This window comes from Nothoprocta perdicaria, unplaced genomic scaffold, assembly GCF_003342845.1.
Source record: "Nothoprocta perdicaria isolate Ctin4 unplaced genomic scaffold, notPer1 scaffold_17, whole genome shotgun sequence".
Taxonomy (NCBI): Eukaryota; Metazoa; Chordata; class Aves; order Tinamiformes; family Tinamidae; genus Nothoprocta; species Nothoprocta perdicaria.
In genome coordinates, this window is record NW_020454871.1 from 3,950,565 (window position 1) to 3,972,345 (window position 21,781).

The 21,781-nt window shown below is 42.7% G+C and overlaps 1 non-coding gene across 1 annotated transcript; it reads right to left on the reverse strand.

The window, feature by feature from the left end:
* Positions 1–19,950: 19,950 nt before the first annotated feature.
* TRNAL-AAG lies at positions 19,951–20,032 on the reverse strand. The gene has a single exon. It is a non-coding gene; the product is annotated as a tRNA-Leu (tRNA).
* Positions 20,033–21,781: the final 1,749 nt, after the last annotated feature.

Genomic DNA, 21,781 nt, shown 5'->3' on the forward strand with positions numbered 1-21,781 from the left:
AAAAGAAATTTCTAGCATCAACAATTTTCTTTCTGCAGCAAAAAGCAGTAAATAACAGTTGCACAAGAACTGCAAGAACGGCAGTTCACTGTAGAAGTCTGTCAAGTCAAACTTGTCCCTCAAAATGTATGTTTTGTAACAGCCTTTAGAAAATGTTGGGTCGAACTGTTTTAGCGTTAGCAAATCAATATTTCCCTGCAGCCTTTGCAGCCTCCAAATTGTAGCATGTTGTTTGTGCAGAAGGAGCTGAAAGTGAAACTGCCTAAAAATGAGCGTGAAGTAATCTGGTCACTTCTTATTATTTGGATTGAAACACACATGGTAAACTGCGTGGCACGCTTGGGAAATCAAAAATGAAAAAATCCCTCTATTTAAAGAGCTGAAGTGGTTTGTTTTACTTCCCTTATCCTTCTCATCTCCCTGACTCATACGCTGTTGCAGATACCAACATGCAGCGTGTTTCCAGGCCTTGTCCCTCTTTGAAAGCATGGAGGAAAGCTTACAATACCCTCATGTGTTTTGACTTGGACACTTAGATCACAGAGATTGATTCTCTTTCTTCCCTGGGAAGGGTGTAGGTGTTGGCAAGAGTTTTGGAAGAGGAGTCTGTGTTCCTTGGTCAAAATGAACAGTGAAAGATCTCATGATGATCAAAGCAGTCAGTTTGATGCAGACTGTTTAGTCAAATAGTCAAATTTAGGCATAAAYTAGGACTTTCCTCATGAGCCAATCTTGTCTGTTTTTTACAAAGTCCTGCTATCACAGTCTGCTCATACATGGGCGTTTTGCACTCTTGGAGTTTTTGCCATGAATCTTAAGAGGAAGCAAAGTGATGAACATCTAAGTTTCAGCTGGCCAAATGTGTTTTCCAGGGCTTTTTTTGTACATGTCTGGGAGGTAACTGAATTACTGCAAGTAGAAGATGCATAAGTGAGCTTCCCTGTTTAAGGCTTTATGAGTCAAGGAAGCAAAGAAAAGGCTGGCTCACTAAGTGAGSAAAGAGCAAACTTGTCATTGGGCCAGCGAGTGGGCAGAACTCCTCTTTCCTTGTTCTGTGTTCACAGCTAAGCCACTGAATCCTTAAGCATTGGGTCTTTAAGCGTTTGCTTGTATCTATGAATTGGCTGTCATGGCCCTTCCATCATTGGGGAGAAGAAAAAGCTTTTCATTCTGCTCTGCAATAGCTTAAGTGTACACCAAGAAGAGCTGGGAATACGGGCTCTATCACATGGTGGGATGCATTTGGGACACTCCGTCATGATCCCAGTTGTGAACTCTGGCTGGTGACATGGCTACAGGTGAAAGACTCAAGGCTCTGGAGAGTTATGGCCTGCTCTGGTGATACGACGATGAACAGCATTTATGATTTGACTATTTTGGATACTATGGCTATAGATGGGTATTTTAGGCTGCCTAGACTGAGTTCCAAAGGCAGTCATATCAGTTTAGTAAATTTGACTGAGCCCTCTGTCAAGAAAATGACCTAGGAAAGTCTGGGAGACACGTTACTTGTTCACCAGTGTGGACACAGAGGCATTATAATGTCATATGTTGGTGCACATCAGACAGATAAAAATGTTAAAGGTAGCTTCTAAGAGCCAGGCAGAGAGCGGAGGACCAGGAGAGAGATGTGGTGCTGACTGGCAAAGAGACTGCTCTTTCTATGTTCCTTGTACCCAGACTAAAGCATCCTCCCAGCTTTTTTTCCTCTTTAATCTGGAAATAATTCTGATTTATTTTAAGCCTCCTATTAAGTCACGGAGCACTGCCTGGCAGTCGGTAGGAAGCTATGCGTGTGCACATGCACATGTGTGTGTAAATTTCTAAGTGTGCTGCCTGCTTGCTTTAGTTGACGTTGCAGTCAATTACTGTGTTTTCAATTATACATAAAAGGCAATGATGAAATTTTGCAGCTTTTATAGCGCCACAAATCACAGAGTCCTTTACTGTGCAGGCAGCATCGCAGCCCCAGTGTATCAGGGCAGCTCCCAGCTCTCAAATGCAAGTCAGCAGAGGAACCAGGGCCTCTGGGGTCTTGTAGGAACCCAGGAACCGTACGGGAGCCAGTCCCTCCCACCCAGCTGCATTTCTGCATGGTTCCTGCAGAACCTGTCTGATGAGCAGGAAGGGGAGAGCAGTTCTTGGGCTATGGCAGGGAAGGGAGGAAGGGCGACTTTCTGCACCCTGCACATGCTAGTAGAGCATTGCTGCTGGTTCTGGCAGCCGGGATGAACCATTAAGGATTACTGAGTCCAGGTGAGGAGAGTAGATCATGGGGAGGATRATGATGATGCAGAGAATTACATTGACTACCACACTACTAATCATGAGCACTTGGCCACACAATCTTTTTGTTTTTGGTTTTGTTTTWTTTGCTGCCAACAATAACTTAGAAGAGCTAATGCTCTTGCAAAACCATTGCAAACTAAGGGCTGTCTCACAGGATGCTCTTTSAGTTGTGCACGATACAGTCACCTACCCACTGCTGTATTTGAAGGGCTAGCTCTAGGAAAAAAAAAAAAGGTTTGGACTAGCAGATCAAGAGCTGCCTTTTTTTTTTTTTTTTCCTCTCCCCTGGAAACTAGATTATATAAAGAAAAACATGAAGATGTAATAGCGTGTGGGCACCACAATCCCCACCAGCAGTCAGAAGATGCCACCTACCACCCAGGCATCTGAGCAAGGACTAGTCACCCTCAGATTGGGTCTCCCCTACAGTTTTGGCATACGGTATGTATGTAAGGGAAGTGCGAGCAGTTTCCTGTTTTTCCAATTTGTGTTCAGTAAAGGAAATACTAGCTAAATTGTGTTTATTCTGCTGTGCTCTGGGAGGGGTCTACAAGCATAATTAGGCTGCCTTTTATTTGTAACAGGTTGGTGGTAACGCAGCAGTGAAGTTTATGAGAGTGAGACTGTGAGAAACTGAGCAGAGCAGGAACAAAAATCCCATTATTGCTACACAGGGTGAAGAAGAACATTTGAATTCTGGGACTCCAGCAAGTGGGTGAGTGAGAAACATAAACAGAAGTTGACAGCTAAAATTAATTTAATGACTGTGGTACAAACTGCAGGAAAAGAGCTTGTGGCCCTAATGATGGAACAGATACAACAGGGATGATCCCAGTCCACCCAGGCCGTACTCTGGGAATATGCTCCTTTGCATAATGAGCTACAAGCATACAGGCAAGGTAAAATCTGTGGTAGTAAAAAATATGCTTTAAAATATGCTTTAAAAGTCAGAGGCCAACTTGACAGATCACTGAAAGAATGACTATTGAAATAGTGTTGGATACCACTCAAAGATGAGCTTTAGCTAGGAAATCAAGACTTTCAATGTGGATATTTGTGTGGAACAGTTGGCTTTTGAAGCACAACCTAGTTAAACCAATGCTATGAAAATCCCACAGCTGAGGCAGCCTGTATGTCACTGCCTCGGCTGTGCTCAACACCGAGCTTCAACAATCCCCAGTGGTCAGTGCCAACAGGCTACACTGGTTAAAGAAATGGGCTGGAGTCTAAGCTGCTTTATTTGGAAAGAAAAACAAAAGATGAGGGACTGGAGTCATGTGGTGCTAGAAAACAGCTATTGAGGATAGCTGCTGAGCTGCTGATAGCTGCTGAAGGAGGCTGAGATCCTCCTTATAATGAGCTGGGGTTGAGAATTGCAGTGCTGGAGGTTTTTCCATGGTTGTGAGACCTGTAAACTCTGCTAACAAACTGGGTGGGTTTGCAAGGACATGTTGGAAGGGCCAGAAGGATTCTCTGGAAAGAAAAGGAACTAGAAATAAACCCAGTTAGTCCAAAAGTCAATCAGTACAAGTAATAACCGCTTTCACTAACCAAGGTTTGGAGGGCAGACAAACTCGAAGCCCTAGAGCATGAGATTCTTGCAATTCTAGAGTATTGGGGAATTTGCCTKTGGGAAAAGAAAGGGGTTTGTGGCCGGACAGACACTGGGAACTGGCATTTGAAGCAGAAGTCAAGTAGGCTTTGGAAGAAGCCTGGGGGAAGGTCTGGTGAGCTGGAATATAAAATCCACTAGGGATGTTAAGCACTGCAAATCTAACTGTGGGAGATGCAAAYGGAAGGACTCAAATGCGTCTAGGTTCTGGTACCTCAATTACTATGGAAATTTCTATTCTGAAAGAGTGTGAGTACTTCTGGGGCTCGCTTTACAGTCAAAGATGTACAGGCAGAGTGGGGAAAATATGAGGTCCTCTCATTATGAGGTCCTCTCCCCACTCCCAGTGCAAATTGCTCACTGGGATGAGTTTGGGTTTTCTTGTACTTAGCATCATAGTCAGATGGGGGGAAAAAAGGAGGGGAGAGGGGCTTTGCAGCAGCCCATTCATTAAATAAAAAGTTTTTGGAGTTTGCTTGTTTTTGTGGAGAGGTAATGCAGAAAGCAAAGGATTTATTTTGTCTGTGCAATGGCATACACGGAGTACATCCATGAAGGATCCTGAAACATACCTCAGGAATGAGGAATACCTCGGAATACCTCAGGATGAGGGCGCGTTACCTTTCTGCAAGTACAAGCTTGAGGTAAGTTGGCATACGGAAAGATTAATGGCTTTCCTTTAATAACAGGTCTTGATCCAAGAGTGCAGGACTGATGCACATATCCAAGTGAAGCCCAGAAAAGATTGTTGTCCACTATTAATAGCCCGGTGTATCAAGGAGTGCCAATGCAATGACCCAGTGTGTGTAATTGCCCTGTGTGGCTGGTATTAAAGACAGACAGAAAGATGCATCTGACGGTGGATTTCAGAGCATTAAATGCAGTAACGTGACAAACATCACCTCTTCTTGCTAAAAGGTCAGAAATTATGGCTGCGATAGTACAAGAAGCTAAGTGATTTTCAGTCATAGATCTAGCAAATGCATTTTTCTACAGCCCTCTAGAAGAGAAAGGCTGGTAAAAGTTTATTTTTACGTTTTCTGAGAAACAAAATCATTTCACGTTAGTTTTGTAAGTTCTTGGGGTCTGCCATATGTACATCACCTGAATGGGGAAACATGTAATATCACATGTGCATCAKACCCAAATTTGGGGAATTCTGAAAAAGAAGTGTGTCAGCAGACAAAACACTTTGGCTGCAATACAAGAGGRAAGACTTAAAAGTCAGCAGACAAAAGGTTCAATTAGTAAAACAAGAGGTAAAATGTGTAGGAGCAATAAAAGTTATTGAAGGCCAGACTTCTGCTAAACAGAGTGTGGAAATAATTCAAAATCTACTCAGCCGCCCTGCTCTGTCTAGCTAAGAGCACTGTGAGGCGCATTTAATGGTATGCAGGGTTTTATTCTGATGTTCACTGAAGTGAGTCGTCTTCCAGCTAAGCTTTTAGAGGAAACGAGGCTGTGGGAGCAGGGACAGAAGTGCAAGAAGTTTGATMCAGCTGAGGCAGGCCTAGCCTAAGCTCCTGGGGTGAAATAGGAGGGCCCTGTAAACCTCTTGGTGTGCCGGTCCCTCAAGAAGCCTGCCTGGGGTACATGCATCTGCCTCCTTGCTGGTTGATGGGCTCTCTGTTGGAGGAGAGCATTTCCTGCAATCAGTATTGGGGGCAGTATGGCAAAACCTCAATATTCCAGATCCTGAATAGCGGTGTGGCCCCCAGACTGCACTGTCTGGCCTGCTGTGGCTTAAATCCCCAAGATTTCATAATTCCCATCTAGAATTTCATGAGTGCTGACAGACAGGAATTGAAACTCGCCTTATCCCAGTTCCTTGCTGTGGCTGATGGAGAGCACAGCCTCACCTGACAGTTCAGGGTCCCCGCATTTGGTTTCCTCTGCTCTTCCCTCCATCTTGCAGAGCTTTATTTTGATCTGGCTTAACAAGAGACTTGCCTCTTTCCTGGGAGGCCAGTGGCCAGTTAATGAGCGCTGTGGACTTCCCCACACTGTGTTGTTCTTGACACCTCTAATCACGCTGTGATTAGCACCATCCCAAAACCCTTCTTCCCATCTACCTTTCCTCAAATTACGCTCAGAACACCCTCATCTGTCAGCACAGCTCGAGTTTCTCTTTGCTTTCTCCCTCTTTGACCCTCCACCCTGTGGCCTTCTACCCTTTTGCCTACACAAGTGATCCAGTGCCCTCCAGACAGGGAAACTGTCTCATTATGGTGGAGGGTCTCTAGCTCATTACTTTTTCCTGTCAGAGACTAGTTTCTCCTGCCGTGAACTAGAATCCCCTGAGAAAAAGCAAGCTAAAAATGTCCGGCAGCAGCCTTTTCTGTTCACCCTCCTGGTGCAGGTTGAAAGTAAGAAGAAAAGGGGGCAAAAGATTAAAAAAAGAAAAAGTAAAGGCAGAAATCTTCAAAAAAGAAGGCTCTTCCAGTGCCCAAACAATCAATCTGACAATAGAAGATAATGATTCCACCTCTGCTCCCTCCTCGTGCAGCATGGGAATGCTTAAAGCCCGTTTCTGCTAGAAGTGGCAAAAGACCCAAGTGGCTCTGAACGTGGCGCCTCGGTGGTGAACTGAAAAGCTTGTTGTTCACATGGCAAACAAAGCCTTAGCAGAGGGCAAAGGTAAAGCCACCTGGGACCCGGCCTTCTAATCAAGCGCCTGCTGTGAGCTCGTGGTATTAATCCCGCAGCCAGCGACACGAGGGCGGGAGGCCTGCGTGACCCCGAGGCCGTCCGACAGTGGCTGGCACTACCCGGTAACGCACGTTCCGTTTAATAAACTCCATTGATATATTTAATAAAGACTCCTCACACTTCCACAGTTTCATGTGTGACCTCTCCGTGCTTGCTACCAAGCACACAAAGCAGGAGAGTCAAGGATCATTAACTGATGAGACAAAACTGCCCCTTCCCTTGCTCTTTTTTTTCTTTCCCCTTGTGAATATCAACTGCTTGGGAGGCAGTGACTGCTTGCAATTTTTCCTGTGTCCATTACTGAGGATACAGGTTGGTGTGAGAGCTCAGGAAGAAATGAAATGGAAGCACCTGCGCTTTGGTCAACATGCAGGCCCCATTGCTGCCTTAAGCCTCACCACAGCCAAGCTCATCTTGTGCCCACAGGCTCTGCTGATGGGCACCTAGGGACCTACCAGGGCTGTGTCATCAAGTGACATCCTTCCCTGTAGAAAGAAGTCCCAGTGCCTAGAGGAGAAATCTGTTGGCACCTTCCAGGCATCCCTTGAGGGACCCCACTGTGCTGCAAGCCAGGGGAGGTTGGGTCCTGGTAAAGGTCATCTGCTCATGTGCCTCAGCAGGGGGGGAAAAAAGGAGGATTTGGACCTCTGCAAGTTTTTCCTAGGTAGGAAAAGTTTATAGGAAAAAAGATCTGTTTTAAAACCTAATGATTCTAACCTGTGATTCTATGATTCCAAAAAGGTCTGTTTGGTGTTTTTTGTGGAGAGGGGATGGATTATTTTTTCTTGTTTTTTTTTTTTCTTTTTTTCTTCTTGGTTTCAGGGAGGAGGGTTCACTGTTAAAATAGTGCCAGTTGTCAGACTCCTGTTYGGTTTGTTTGCTTATTTCTAGCTCCTGAGATCCTCAAAGGCATGTTATTGCTCAAGACATACTGAATACCCACACTTCCAGAAATCAAGCCTGGAACAGAGCTCCGCTCAAAGTGAGACACTTAGAAGCTGAGGTGAGTTTTAGAAAGTCGATGGTTGTCATTTTTTACTTCTTGAGGATTTTTTAGAGGGCCAAGGAGATGATTGGGAGGCCCAGAGAGAGGAAACTTGAAGTGCTAAAGGAAACAGACACAGATTTTTGTTTGATAGTTTTTTTTTTTTTTTAAGTTAAATTGTCTTTTTGTTTGACAGCTTTTTTTCAGGCCAGTGCCTATTTTTTATGTGAATAAAACGACTCTTCCTTCTCAACAAAGGCCTGAGGAAATTGCCACACTAATTCTCTGAGCTTCCTAGCGGCTCTCAAGCATAACCAGAAGAGCAATTTGTAATGTAAAAACACAGAGCATAAGAATAAAAGAGCCCACAAACCATTTCAGTGCAGAAAGCACCTCAAAAAACTTTTTGTTTCTGCTGCATTTTGAGTGCAGTTGGGGCCTGCACTGAAGCCTGAGGCAGCCCATGGTGAGCAGGGCTGTCCTGATGGCACCTGGCCACCAAGCCTGGCCAGATGAGATAGGGTAGAGCCAGGTCCTTTTGCAACCACCAATCTGCACCCTGTTATATGGAAGCAAAACGGAGAGCTGTATGTCYAGTGCTCACCCTCTGCACCTAGCAAAATGCCTTGCATGAGAAAACTGTTACTAACCTCCCACCTGCGAGTGGGKAAACTGAGTCCTGCCATGGGGCTGTTCCCTTTCCCTAGGCAGCCCCATACATTCAAGGAAATCCATGTGAGCACAAGCTGCTCTGGAAAAAGAGGCACCAACCCTCTCCGTGTGCGTGTGTGCATTGCCTTTGCTGCAGAGCTGTCCCACACAATTTCCTTGCTGGCTTGTCATAACCATTACTAAAATATGCTTATCTCATATATGCAAATAGCAGGATATTTATAAGGTTCTTTGAAATTTCCATAATTGTGCTGTAAAAAAAAAAAAAAAAAAAATCTCTTTGCTTATCTCACAAAGTGTTGTAACCAAAATGTTACTTTTATTGAAATCCAAAAATCACTCAGGAAAATAAGAAGAGTTTAAAAACTGACAGTTTTTCATATTTTTGAAATAGAAGGGAAAGAAAAAGAGCAAACCAGGCTTTATTATTTTAAATTAGAAAGTTTAATGCTCACCAGAAAGGATATAAACTGTAAATGTATTTTAGCAGTTCCTAGAGAAAAAGTGAGAGGTTTTAATAATAATACTTTGTGCTCCTATATCATTTTCATTAGAAAAATCTCAAAGCACTTTCTGCTTATTAAAGAATGGAGTGTCTGCGAACACTCTTGAGATATACTGTAGAAAAGTAAAGTAACAAATATAAATCCACATTATGCTGGATACAGTGATTACCTGAAACTTCCTCGCTATTTTGGGCACGGAGCTGCTCTTCACATGCTCAGCATGGCTGAGTGCAACTGGGTTGTGGCTGCTGTGGGCTCGGTTGCAATGCAAAGAGGCTTCACTCGGTGTTTCTGGGTGATGGAAGCAGTGCCCAGAAGGAATTCCCTGAGCTCCCAAGTGGGGAACAGGAATGAGCTGCATGGATGGGCCAGGAACATAGGGGTGCTTGTGTGGGCTGCTGCCACCTTGCATTCTGCCTGCGTGGGGACACATGAGGGGCTCTGATGGTGGCARTTCCTCCATTGGGGAATCCTGACCTGTGTTTGGCTTCACATTAACAGGTCGTGCACCARGGATGGGAAGTTTCCCTTACAGGCWCATTTATCTTGCACCAAGGATGGGAACTTTCCCTTACAGGCTCACTCATCTTGAGAAAGATCTGGAGAGGCCAGAAAAAAAATACCCTAAATTTAGCAAGAATCATAAAACGTGTGCCAGAACAACAAAAGGAGGAAGAGAAGCTGTAAAGATAGAGGATATTCCCTGGGCTGATGAGGAAAATAATATTAAAAAATCCCTGGTGTTTAATTTCAGAAAATACAATAGGCTGACTGAGTGCCCAGAAGAGGAACAGAATGTTAACATATCTTAGATAAACAGGAGCCAAACTGTTGGACAGAAAAAAAAAWGAAAAAAAAATCAATGCAGTGGGGGAAAATAATAAATTAAAAAACAGATGGTTCAAAGAGGTGATTGCATCTTCAGCCTCAGTGAGAGGAAAGAAGAGGAATAGGAATACRTATGTATGACGGACAGCCTAGGAACACAAAGGCTGGAAAAATATACATGAACAGAAGAGGCAGACACATCACAATGGAGTTAATTAAAATAGCAGGACCTCAAGTTATTTTAGGTTCCCGTGGTAGAAATACCAGAATTCCAGGCTACGTTCTTCATTAATACAAAAGTTTCTTGTTYCATCCTTGCTCAGAAAAGGGACCTCCTCCTTTATGCACTAGATAGTGAGTCAAGGCAGATGGGAATTATTCTGACTTGGAGAAAACAAAGAAGCAGAAATTAATGAATTACTGGCAAACAGGCAACTTAAAGCATTTTGCCAAGATACATTTTAGTCCTACACATATATATGTGTGTGTGTGTGTGTATATATATATATATATACATATATATATATATATGTTAGTCCTCATTAGATCAGAAGTACATGACCAAGCAGAGATACAGATGCATTTTACAYAGGTTGGAGTGGACATAAAAAGAGCAACAGACAAAAGCAAGACAAAAACATCCAAAATGACTGATACAATGATTTACTTCAACTTAGCACGTATTAAGTAGAAAAACTCCAGCTTGTACTGATCCCATAAGTTGTTGTGGGTATATATGCATTTGTACCTCTGCCATACATATGTACATGCAAGTATGTATGCACACCCACGCACATCACAGCTTTATGAAGAGGAACACCAGTGAGGTGGGGTCCTTATGATTGCAGGAAATGGAGCCAAAAGCCTAGTTTTATCAAAAACAGTAAAAGTTTTGCCTTTGCTTTTAGAAATGTCAGATATTCACTCCAGAGTCCACGGGAATGTTAAAGCTTTGAGCCTGTGAATAGACTTTTTCCACCCCCAGATATGTTTCAATCCCTTCTGAGAGAAACGTGGCAACRGTTTTACCTGTACAAATTAATGACACATAAAAAAATTATGATACGGTACAAATAACCTATCAACTGGAATTTGGCAGGATGATGGAGGCAGCATCCAAAAATGTACTTGTGTTTGAATGCTGTTGATGCTTTCATAGCTATTAACTATAAAGACCTCCATTTTATATCCCTTGGGAACAGTCATCATGTGCTTAGAGGATTAGAAACAGGAGAGCAGGAGATGTAGGTTCAGTTCTTGCTGTGTGACTTTCAGCTGCTTTCTTAACTTCCTGCCACCTTTTTTTCCCCTTGTGTATAATTAGGATAATGACACTTCTTCATATGTCAGCAACTTAATGCATTTAATGTCTAAAATACTCAGGCAAAAGGTGCTATAGATTTCAGAGATTATTGTTTATTATCACAACTGTTATTACTGCCATTTCTGAGAGTTTCGGTCTCGCACATATAATAAAGGCAAAATATTATGAACACTTTGCCTTATTTTGAATTTAACGCCAATTTTATTCTGAATTAATTCCTTTGAATGGAATTATTCCTGAACTGCATCATCCAGGGACTAGCTGCTGACCCCAAGTGTTTAAGAACTACAGATAATCATGGATGAAAAGAGACAAAAATACATTTTATCTAAGAAGTATCTACTGTTGTGATAGAGTTTGAAATTAAAGTATAATCCAGGGAGAGAGAGGGAGAGAGAGTATTCTTTAATTAAAATCAGCTACCTCAAAAGATGGATATTCTCAGGAGTGAAATTTGCACTGTGCTGAAGGCTTTCCACTTAAACCCTTGATGATGCAAGGAAAAAAAAATCTCAAGGAGAAATATTGGCATTAACTGATAGCCACTTGCCATTGCACGATAAGATAAAGTTTGCAGAGAAAAAAAAATGTGTGGACAATGGAAAGATGGACAAAATAGGAAGCTATCTGAATCATAAACCTATGATTATCTGGCACCAAATGGGTTTTGGTAAAGACAGAGACAGAAGAAAGGGTCTTTGAGATAAACAAAGAAAAATTAAGCCAGAAGCCACTGAGATCAATGAAAACCATCAGTACTTTCTGCYGGGAGATGTGTTAAAAAGAAAGAAACAGAGTTTGTGGATAACAAAGTGCTCCATGGTCCCACGGACCATCCCCATGGCAATCAATGGTCACTGCCAAGGACACRTTATGGCCTGAAGAGGGGAGCGTCTGGAGTCTCCTGGGAAAAGCCCCAGGAGAAAGGCCGCCCGTGTTTGGGGTAGCGGTGGGCCCTGTGGTGGCAGTGCTGTCCTCGCCTCCAGGCAGAGCTGCCTCCTGGCAGCTGAGCCTGCGCTCAGAGGAAGCGCTGCTGATCACGGGGTCACTGTGAATCCGATTCAGTTTTTGTTTTAGTTACCACACACAGATGGCTTCCTGCAATACAAAGAAGGTTCCTGGCAAGGCAGTTTGTTGGATAACACTCAAATCAGATGAGATGAAGGTGCTGCCTCCCAGAAGCACCGTTCACCGGCATTTATTTCACTGTGTCCAGCACAGTAAGTTTGAGCAGCTGCTTTGCACTGGCTGTGACTTCCTTACACTGCTTTCACATGCTAATCTCTCTTGCATGAGTCTTGTCTCTAACAGTGGTCTGCAACCAGGTAGGCCTTGTGAAAAGATGTTTTGCTGCAGAGTGAGGAAAAACATACCTTTTTTTCTCCTTCCTTCCCTCCTTCCTTCTCTCCTTCCTGAAAGTAGAGGAGCTGCTGCAATGGGATCAGAGTCTCTCTGACTTTGTCTCTGGGTGGTGGACCGCAATATCCATGTGTGATGCTGTGAGCATCTTATTGCTAGGAAAAGGATGCACATAGCTTCATTGTCCATAAATCCCTTACAACCCTCCTGGTGTGATGTACATGTTTTTCCAGACATACTCTAATGCTTTGCTTAGCATTGGTAAGATCAGATATGTAACAGGGTCTTTGTTTATGCACAAGACCCAGAAACTTGCACAGATCTTGTCCAAGTCCAGATTCACGGGCAGTCACTGTGAATTCAGAATGTTTTTGTTCAAGCAAAGAAGTTGACTAATCATTAAAAAAAAACCACAGAGGTTCCTTTGGCGCTTACCACTCAACCCTTAAAATATTTTAGCACCTGTGTACTTGAAACGCAAAAAATAGCTTGAGCAAGCTTGGCATTAGTTACCAGCTTCTCTTGGAAGCAAAAAAAAAGTCATAGCTGTAAAAGAATGAGGCCTGCTTGGTGGTGTTACTTGAAAGTAGAAATTGGTGGATTTGTACTGAGCTGAACTAACTTCGCAATGTTGCTGTTCCTCATGGAAATTCTGATCACTCCTTGTTTGCTTGTAAGCTGGCCATGGCTTACACAGATGCCATGGTCTTGGGGACCAACCCTTGGCATTTGAGGGGCTGTTTCACGGATTCAAAAGAAGTGAATGTCCAGTGATGGTGGTACATGTCGGAGAGCAGTGTTCGTGTATTAGCAGCCTTCCACTCAAACTGGCAAATAGGAATGCCTATGTTAGAAATGCTGTGTGAAAGCCAAGGCAGCAAAAGTCAAAACGTGCATATGAGAATATGTAGTACACACAGTATATGTCACAATGTTTACCATCACTTCAAAACATGCACCCACCCACAGTTCTTCACTAGCAGCATCCTGGAATTTCTCCAACTGGGATTTGCTATATGCAGCAAAAGTCAATTAAAAGCAGCCATCATTGTGCAGATCAGGAGATCCAGGGTACAAGATACCACACTCCTCCTAGATGCTCATAAATAGCAGCATGTTGCAAACAAGTCCAAGACAACTGCACAGCTTTTGTACACTGGCATTTTCAAATGGTTTGGTTTAAAATATATAGCAAGTAGCAAATTCCCGAGAAACACAATTCCATTGTGTTTTGGAAGGACTGTAAATGTAGGTCAAAGTCGCAAGGTATGTTCAGCTAATGAAATCATGGGGAAAAAAAGGGTTTACAGGAGGGGGAAACTATGTTCCTCCAGCCTGCTCTATAGAGGAAGACCTGTTAGCACTAGCTCGCCCACCTTGTTCTGCCAAAGAGCCTGCTGCTGTTCAGGATATGGTGACTCATCTCTGCATCATATTAGTCCTCCGTTTTTAGCTTGTAAGCGAACCACCTGCTAAAGCATCATGTGTTTGGTTGGGTTCCCTGAGCCACTTGTGCAGCTTTCTCATACGGCTTATAAAAGCTAGTTATTCATGGAGGTAAGTGATGTGGTCTCATGCTCAGGAGATCAAATCAGTTATGCCAGTCTACAAGATTGGTCCCTGCCATACTTGTATTTGTGAGAAAAATGTGTTTACTGGACGGATTCAGAGAAATCCGTGCAAGGATGCTCTGGAGCTGAGGTCACTGTCCTGCACAAATGGAGGTTGGGAGTCCTTTGGAGAGGGCAGAGCACTAACATGTATCTCACATCTGAGCAAGGCCTAACCAGAACTAAAGACAAGCAGTGAATCTAGCCTTTCATGTCTTGCTTGCAAGTAAAACACATAGTGTTTTGTTTTGTTTTCTTTTTTCGAACAAAACATTCATTCAACACAAAGCAAAAACAAACCTGTTTCATGGAGTAAAGAAAATACATCACAGTGATGAAGATCAATCTCATCCCTGCCCCATACTTGCACGCATGCACACAGTATTTTAGGGCTGATTTGAAGAAACAAGAGGTTTGTAATTGGCACAGATTTATTTGTATCTACTCCTGATAGTAGATTATAATTATGGTGAGGATGAGAACCAGACTTGAAATAGAAATGCATTAAGGCTGGCATCAACTGCCATTGCATATCTGGCTGGATCACAGCATGGAAAGAACAGTTAGCAACATCACAGGTCAGAAGAGCTTCAGTTTTGCAGACAGATATGGACTGTAAACATTAAATGACTACTTATTTATACTTAACTTCTGCAGATTTTGAGACTCACCTTCCAATCTCTGGTCTGCTCATTCCCATTTGCGTATTCCCATGGTATCCCTTTAAGAGAAGCTCCCCTCTGCTGCAGCCAAGCACTATATTCCCTGCTGTGATGGATTCCTTCTTTTCCCTTCCTAATTGGAGCCATTTCATCAGATCGAATTTTGACAAAGATAGTAATTGTCATCCAATTTTAAGGCAATGACAAGATCAATATGAATTCTCCGATGACAAGTATTATTACTGGGCGAGCACAAAGAAACAAAGAAAATGAAAAATCCATGTTCTCGGGATCAAAGCGGATCCCATTGACACAACCAGCACCGTGCAGGTGGCACCCTGGGCTGGGACAGATGTCCCTCGCCAGCCGCAGAGCCCACCAGCACCCAGCACTTCAGCACGTCGCCCTTTCGGTAACGTGGGAGGCAATTTGCTTGCCACCAAACCGGCTGGCGGGGAAAATTACCCCGAGCTTCAGCTCGGAGAGTTCAACTTGGTGGCATCTTGGTGCTCCTTCTGTTTCTTGATGACAGGATCTACCCGCAGAGATCCTGGTTCTGTGAGGCAAATATTGTTGACATATTTATGTAGGCTGAAGTGCTTGAATATTTTTAGGGCATTGCTTAAATGAGGCTATCTGGTTAAGTRATGATCCGAAGAGTCCAGATAAGGATTGAAAGAGGATCTAACATGTGTTCCAGCATCTTTAGAGGCTGTCCCCTCAATAGTGGCTTGGGGAAGGATTTTGTCATCTATGTGTAACTATTGCAAGATTCTGTCATTTATTCCAGGAGGTTTTTTTCTGGAGCAAAACACTTCTCAAAGAGATTTTAAACTAAGAGTTTAGCTTTTGTTCCACATTTTCTATTCAATGTATGTTCAGATTACTTCTATAGGGCTGCTATACATGTATACTTCCATTTTGCTGCTAAACCAGACTTCCTGCTTTCCCATCACTGAAATAGACAAGCCAGAAGAAATAATGCTCTTTTCTTTTATTTTGCAGTATTTATATTCAAAATACAGTTTAAGCAAAGAAGAGGATTTTGGCAAAATAATACATGGTTGTCGTACTAATTGGCAGCTGCAGTGATAACAACCATGACAAGTTTTAGCTCTGTCCACTTCAAAGCAGCCAAGTCATTAAAGGTTTCCAAGCAGAGGATTGTGCTATGAAGCCCTATAGACAATGTTAGCTACATGCATATCCCTGGATTGCTAAACACAGTTTTAACCACCCAAATGCAGGTTCAGTAGGATTTTGATCCCTTGAAAAGGCTTCAGCCAAGCATTGAAAAGACGTTCATTAGCCTCCAAAATATAAATAAAATATTTACAAAGAGAATAATTGACTTCTGATGTTTACTTCAGGCTATGGTTAAGCAGGCAGTGTCTGTACTAAGCATTGCAGTGACCACCTGCCACAAATGCTGTGATATTTGACAGATCCCTTTCTGCCAAGAACTATAATTCCTATTTAAATCTAAATAGGAGAGCCATGAATGCAGTTTTCTCATCACAAAGACGCTGATGTTAATCCCCAGTACAGAAAAATAAGAAAAGCCAGAACGTTTTATTGGATTTTATATGGAAGATAATTAAACAGTATTTCTTCTTTACTTGTTATACAGCATCCCATCAACATTCGTGCTGAAATTTGTTTATAAAGAAAGCCAGAAAAAAATATTACATTTTTATGTAAAAGAAAATTAGCATTTTTTATATTTTAACTTCCACTAGAATAACAAAAAAGCAGGTAAACAAGGATGGCCAAGGACTGATGAAAATACAGGAGAAAAATGTAAGGAGAGCACAACACTGCTCACATACATTTATTCTCAGATTCCAAATATGCAAAGAAAATGCATGTGCATATGTATGTATCATATATATATATAAATATATATATACCAGGTCCAAATGGCTCTGAAAAGCTGAAAATGCAGGAATTAAATGTGGTTGCAATGCCTTAGTTTGGCCCCTTGGATTGTATAAACTGTGTTGCAGTCTTTAATGCCASAAACGTGTGCTTTTTTCCTTTTTTTCCACGCATACACAAACACACACCATGCAGAATGGTGCAGTGTAGGCAGCAAATTGGCTGGGAGCATGATGTAATGTGCAAGAGAGCTGCTTTTGCAGGAGCCGGTTTCTTCCCTGCCCACAGCCCAGTTGGGTGTTTTGGATGCACCCAAGGAAGTTATCTTAGCATGTTTCCCAGCAGGTGGGTGCCGCCAAGCTGAAGATGTGAGAGAATGTGGCTAAGTGTGCATTTAGAGCGGGCTTATTAATAGAGGGGGAGCGGGGGGAGCTGTAGCCAAGGTTGCATTCTCGGTATTTAAAAATGGTTCAGTTCAGCCTGAGCTGCCTTTATGTGATGCATGTGGATTTTCCAAACAAAAGATGTTTATGAGGAGAGTGTATTTTAAGATTCCTTTTCATGACTGTACAGACCCCTCTCCAAGCAGATGGCCTGACAGTTGCAAGCAAACTATTCATAAGCCAAAAGGAGCTTTATGAAAACTCTTTTTTAAAAGACAGTTTGTTCTCCGTATACATGTACATTTTAAGCAGGTACTAATTCTGTTAGCAACGGCACCTTCCTTGCTTTGCAGCGTATTCCAGATCTGACAGCACAAGCTGCAGATTCCCCGGCTGGGTGGAGGGAAGCCTTTAGCTCCAGCAGCAGAACAACGCGGGGCTGCCGTGTCACAGCAGCCAGCAGAGCTGCTCTCCCTGCTGGGCTTCCTTCAGCACGCCTTAATACAGAGGGGACCATTAAAATTCAGGCTCGCTGCTACCTTGGAGTAATATTGGAGGTACAACAGTGTCTCTTTTCTACTCAAAATAGGTTATATCCACAGTGAAAATGTTTGCTTAGCATTTCCAAGTACATAGGAACAAGTAGGATTAGCAGAGAAACCTTGCAAGGACGTGAATATATTTAATTCAGGTTTTATTCACGGCCTTGACTGTTATCTAGCTGTAGTTGAGGTTCCTCGGGGAGAAAACCCAGCTGAGAACAAAATAACTAAAACTGAGTCACTTGACCATCACTAAATTTATATATTCTGGAGGAAATCTATTAGCAATGATCTCACACGGCGTCACTTACTGACCTGTTTAATTGCCTTCTACTGCACCTCCTGCTTGAAGGAAGAGAGCCTTCCCCTATCGTACAGCTGGTAAATAAATAATGCTGTCCCTCTGGGGAAGAAAAATCCATCTCTAACCAACCTGAGCACAAGGACGGGCACTAACTGTCCTTACAGTGTGCAGGATTGTTTGTTTTGTCTTTTCCTTATCCTAATTAACTGAGGTTTATTGTTCACAGTCTTAATGTATTTAGATCTATTTCTGATAAAATTGCCAATATATTGCAACAGTGAGCTATAAGGCTGGTTATACACCGAACAAATGTTTTCAGAATTTTGTCTTTACCTTTCCATGGATGTTTGTTCTTGAGAGAAAACAGAATAAATAGCCCCTTCTCCCTACTTCTGTTATATCACTTTTTACTCTTGTGTTTTGCAAACTAAACAATGCCGCTCTTTTTAATCACCTGTTAGATGGAAGCCTCTTTCCTCATGTGTTTAATCACTTTTGCTGCGCTTGCCAGCTGCAGACATCCGTACGTATGAGTGCATACACCCCGGAGCAATCAATACGCTTACTAAAATCAGGTTTTAAGGCTTAGCAGAGGTTTGCTCTTTACTCCCCAAACAATGCTGGTTCATCTTATTCGAAATTCACTTTGGAAACGGGGTCCCATGGCACAGGTGCTGAGATGTGTGTGCAGACATGCAAGCTAAAAAGTGAGGAACAGGACCGAGAGGGCAGGAGGACTTCATTTCACATTCATCAGTGCGGGCACCAAGCTGCTCTTCACTAGCTGCAGAAGTGAAGCCTGAGACTGGCGTTGGGTAAGAAATTACTCCTTCTGTATGAAGATGAGTTTTCTTAAGTCCGTACTTTCTCAGACTTGGCAATTTGTATGATGCTTTGTTTCATCTTCCTAGGGCTCACCTTTACTCTCGCCTGCCTTTGTCCTTCACTCGCGCTTTGCAGCTCTGAAATCTGTCTTTGAACAGTGATAGCAGCTTCAGATCCGGTGCTGCGGCTCGGCTCAGCTCAGCCTGAACGTGAGCATAAGGGAGAAGCGTGAAGCTGGTGAAAAGCCTGCAGGGAACAATATGCTGTCAAGGTGGGACCAGCTTCTTTATGGATGAACAGGGAAGGAATTTATTTGCTATTTCTGGTTTGGCTGCCTGGTGTTTTCTCTTACTGGAGATTTTCTCTTGTTTCTCCTTGGATCCAGAATGCTGGCTTTATATTAAAWATATATATATTAATATTTGTTAGTATTTCTTCCTAGAGGGTCCTGGAGACTCAATCCATCACAGGGAATGGTCTACGTGCGCTTAGGTTAGCTCAGGACGAGCCCAAAGATGTGTTGGTTGGTGTTCCCCTCATCTAAATGTAGTCTTCTGAAACATGGTCATTCACTGTAAGCATTGCTGAGTCTTCTCCTGTATTGGACAGAGAGAGGAGTCAGTCCATTCCTTCATAAAATATGGGTCCGAGGTAGGCGGGATGGTTTCTGATGCTGGACRTACTGTTCTTTCCACAGGCACAAAATCGGTTTAGGTGATGAGCTTGGTGCTTGCCTTCATAGGCTGTGGGGCCGCACAACTGCAAAGAAATTCCAGAGAACTTGCTCACAGGTCCTGCTCTTTGTGCCAATTAAATCACTGCTCTTAGTGTGAGCAAGACCACATATAAGCAGCACAGGAGAGCTCKGAGGTGCAAGTAGCGTCGTGGAGGTGCTGACAGCACTCTGGCTTCAGTACAACAATGACTGCAGAGTGATTAAGGGCAGTTCCATTACAGAACTACTGCAAAGCACGCGATATTTCACAAACCTCATCCAAATCCTCKGGACAAGAACCTCTGCAGAGCTTCTTTCTGCCACGTCTCCCCAGGCCGTACTGGTGCTCTGGGTTATCTCCTCTGAGTTCTGCCATGCAGTCCATTTTCAGTCCACCTCAGGTATAACCTTGCCCGTGAGAATATTATGGGGAGCAGTATCAAAAGTCTTCCTGAAGACAAGGTGGGCACCCTGTGCTGCTCTCCCCTCATCCACCCTGACAATGATTCCATCGTAGAAGGCTATCAGGTTGGTTAGATGTGAATTCCTGAATCCTGAATTCCTGTGGATCCATGCTGCTGACTACTCCCGACAGGACTGGTCAGGAGTGGTCCTCATAGACTTGTGCTTGTCCTTTGTATKCTTGGGAATCGTGGCCAGGATGGGCAGCTCCTTCGCTGTTCCAGGGATGGATGTGAGGCTGCCTGGGCAGCACTTCCCTAGCTCCCATCCTGCCAAAAGGGCTGCTGGCAGCAGTGGGATTCGAACCCACGCCCCCGAAGAGACTGGAGCCTTAATCCAGCGCCTTAGACCGCTCGGCCATGCTACCGCTGTGCTATATTTAGACACACACAATTATCTCCATGTAAGAGTGTGTCACAGCTAGAAAAACAGGAAAACTTTAATCCTCTACCTTGCCTGGTAGAGGGACTAGAGACCTGAACCCRGCCACACTTGGGAACTCCCCATGGTTCATTAGAGATCTGTAATCTCAGCTGTCCTCCTCTCAGTGCTGGCCATGCACATGGGCTCGGATATTAGGGAGAAGGATTCTCAAAAAAGCGACAGCTACGGACCCTGCTGCTTGATAAGCAGAGTCGGAGCTTCCTGCTGAAGCTGTGCGGTGCCTGGCTGAAGCTGGCGGGATCGCTCCCCRAAGGCCAAGCTGATTTAATTACGGCAACCAGAAAAAGCTGCGCTCAGTCTCCCACCCATGCGGATTGCTGAAGCAATTGTGATAAAAAATTAGTAAAAAATCATGGTAAAAAAATGGTSGTAAAAATGGGCACATTTGCTCAAGTATTCTTATGCACTTCCTCAATCGGCGCATTTAAGTTTACATTTACAGTGGTGATATTTGGATATTAAATAAACTTTATATATTCATTCATATATTTTAATATTTTAATATTTTTATATTTAATTTTTTATATTTTTATATTTTTATATTTTAATATTTTATATATTCATTCATATATTTTAATATTCAAATTGGGGGTTGGGAGAGAAATTGGGGGTTGGGAGAGAAATGGTTGACTTTTTTCCCTCACGTAGTTATAGTCTATCTCCTTAAACTCTTTTAAAAATAAAAGTTAAGGCACTGAACCTTCCTTAAAATCGAATTAAATACATCTTGTCCTTGGAAAGTTCTTTGTTAATCCTGTTTGTATTTTTAAATACTATGCAAACATTTTCATTGTGGATTAATGTGCTGTTTCAAAGCAAGCGCAGCCGAGATTTTAAGATTGTTGTTAATTCAGACTCCTGCCACTGTTCCATTCCTTTTAGAAACGGATTTCATTCAGTGCCCTTTTTGAGGCTTTGCACTAAGAGTTCTAAATGAATGCTATCAAAGGCCATATTAAAGAGGATTGTATATAGTTGACCAGGGTATTAGGGACTAGTTGTAGATAATGTCTTACATTGAAAATATGATTCTTCAATTATACCTCCTATTGCAAAAATGAAATTACCTTGAATGCTTGGTCTAGTAGGCTTATTTCTTAGAGTACAATAGTAAATGGTCAAATTCCTCCACACAGTGTGCCATATCTGATTAAAATAAATAATAAAAAAGAAAAGATAAAATTGTGAAAGCAAAGTCAGTCATAAGAGCCCTGAGACTGAGTAAAGGACAGCTMACACAAAGACTCTCCATTTAAATAGCCCTAATAATTCCAAGACCATCTGAACACTCCAGCAGGAGCTTCTGCCAAGTGTTTCTCATTCAGGACACAGCAAAGAAGGGTCTGAGGRCCACAATGAATATGCAGAAGCACTTAAACACAGTTGTACTGTTCACAATTCATAATCAAAGTGATTTGCAAGCCCGTCTTGGCAAAACTTAACATCTTGGTGATCCCAAAAATATCACTGATACAATTGGCAGGCTTGTGCTTGAGTTTGGTGTCACTGCAGCAATTCACTTTTATTGTTTTTTTTTTAAATGTCTTCTTGTCTGCTTTTCCAAGCCATAATGTCCATCTAATTTATCTGGAGGACAATAGTGATTTGCAGTCACAATGTTTCCCCGTTTTTTCTTTATCTTTTGATCGGTGCACAAGTTTTACTGTGCCTC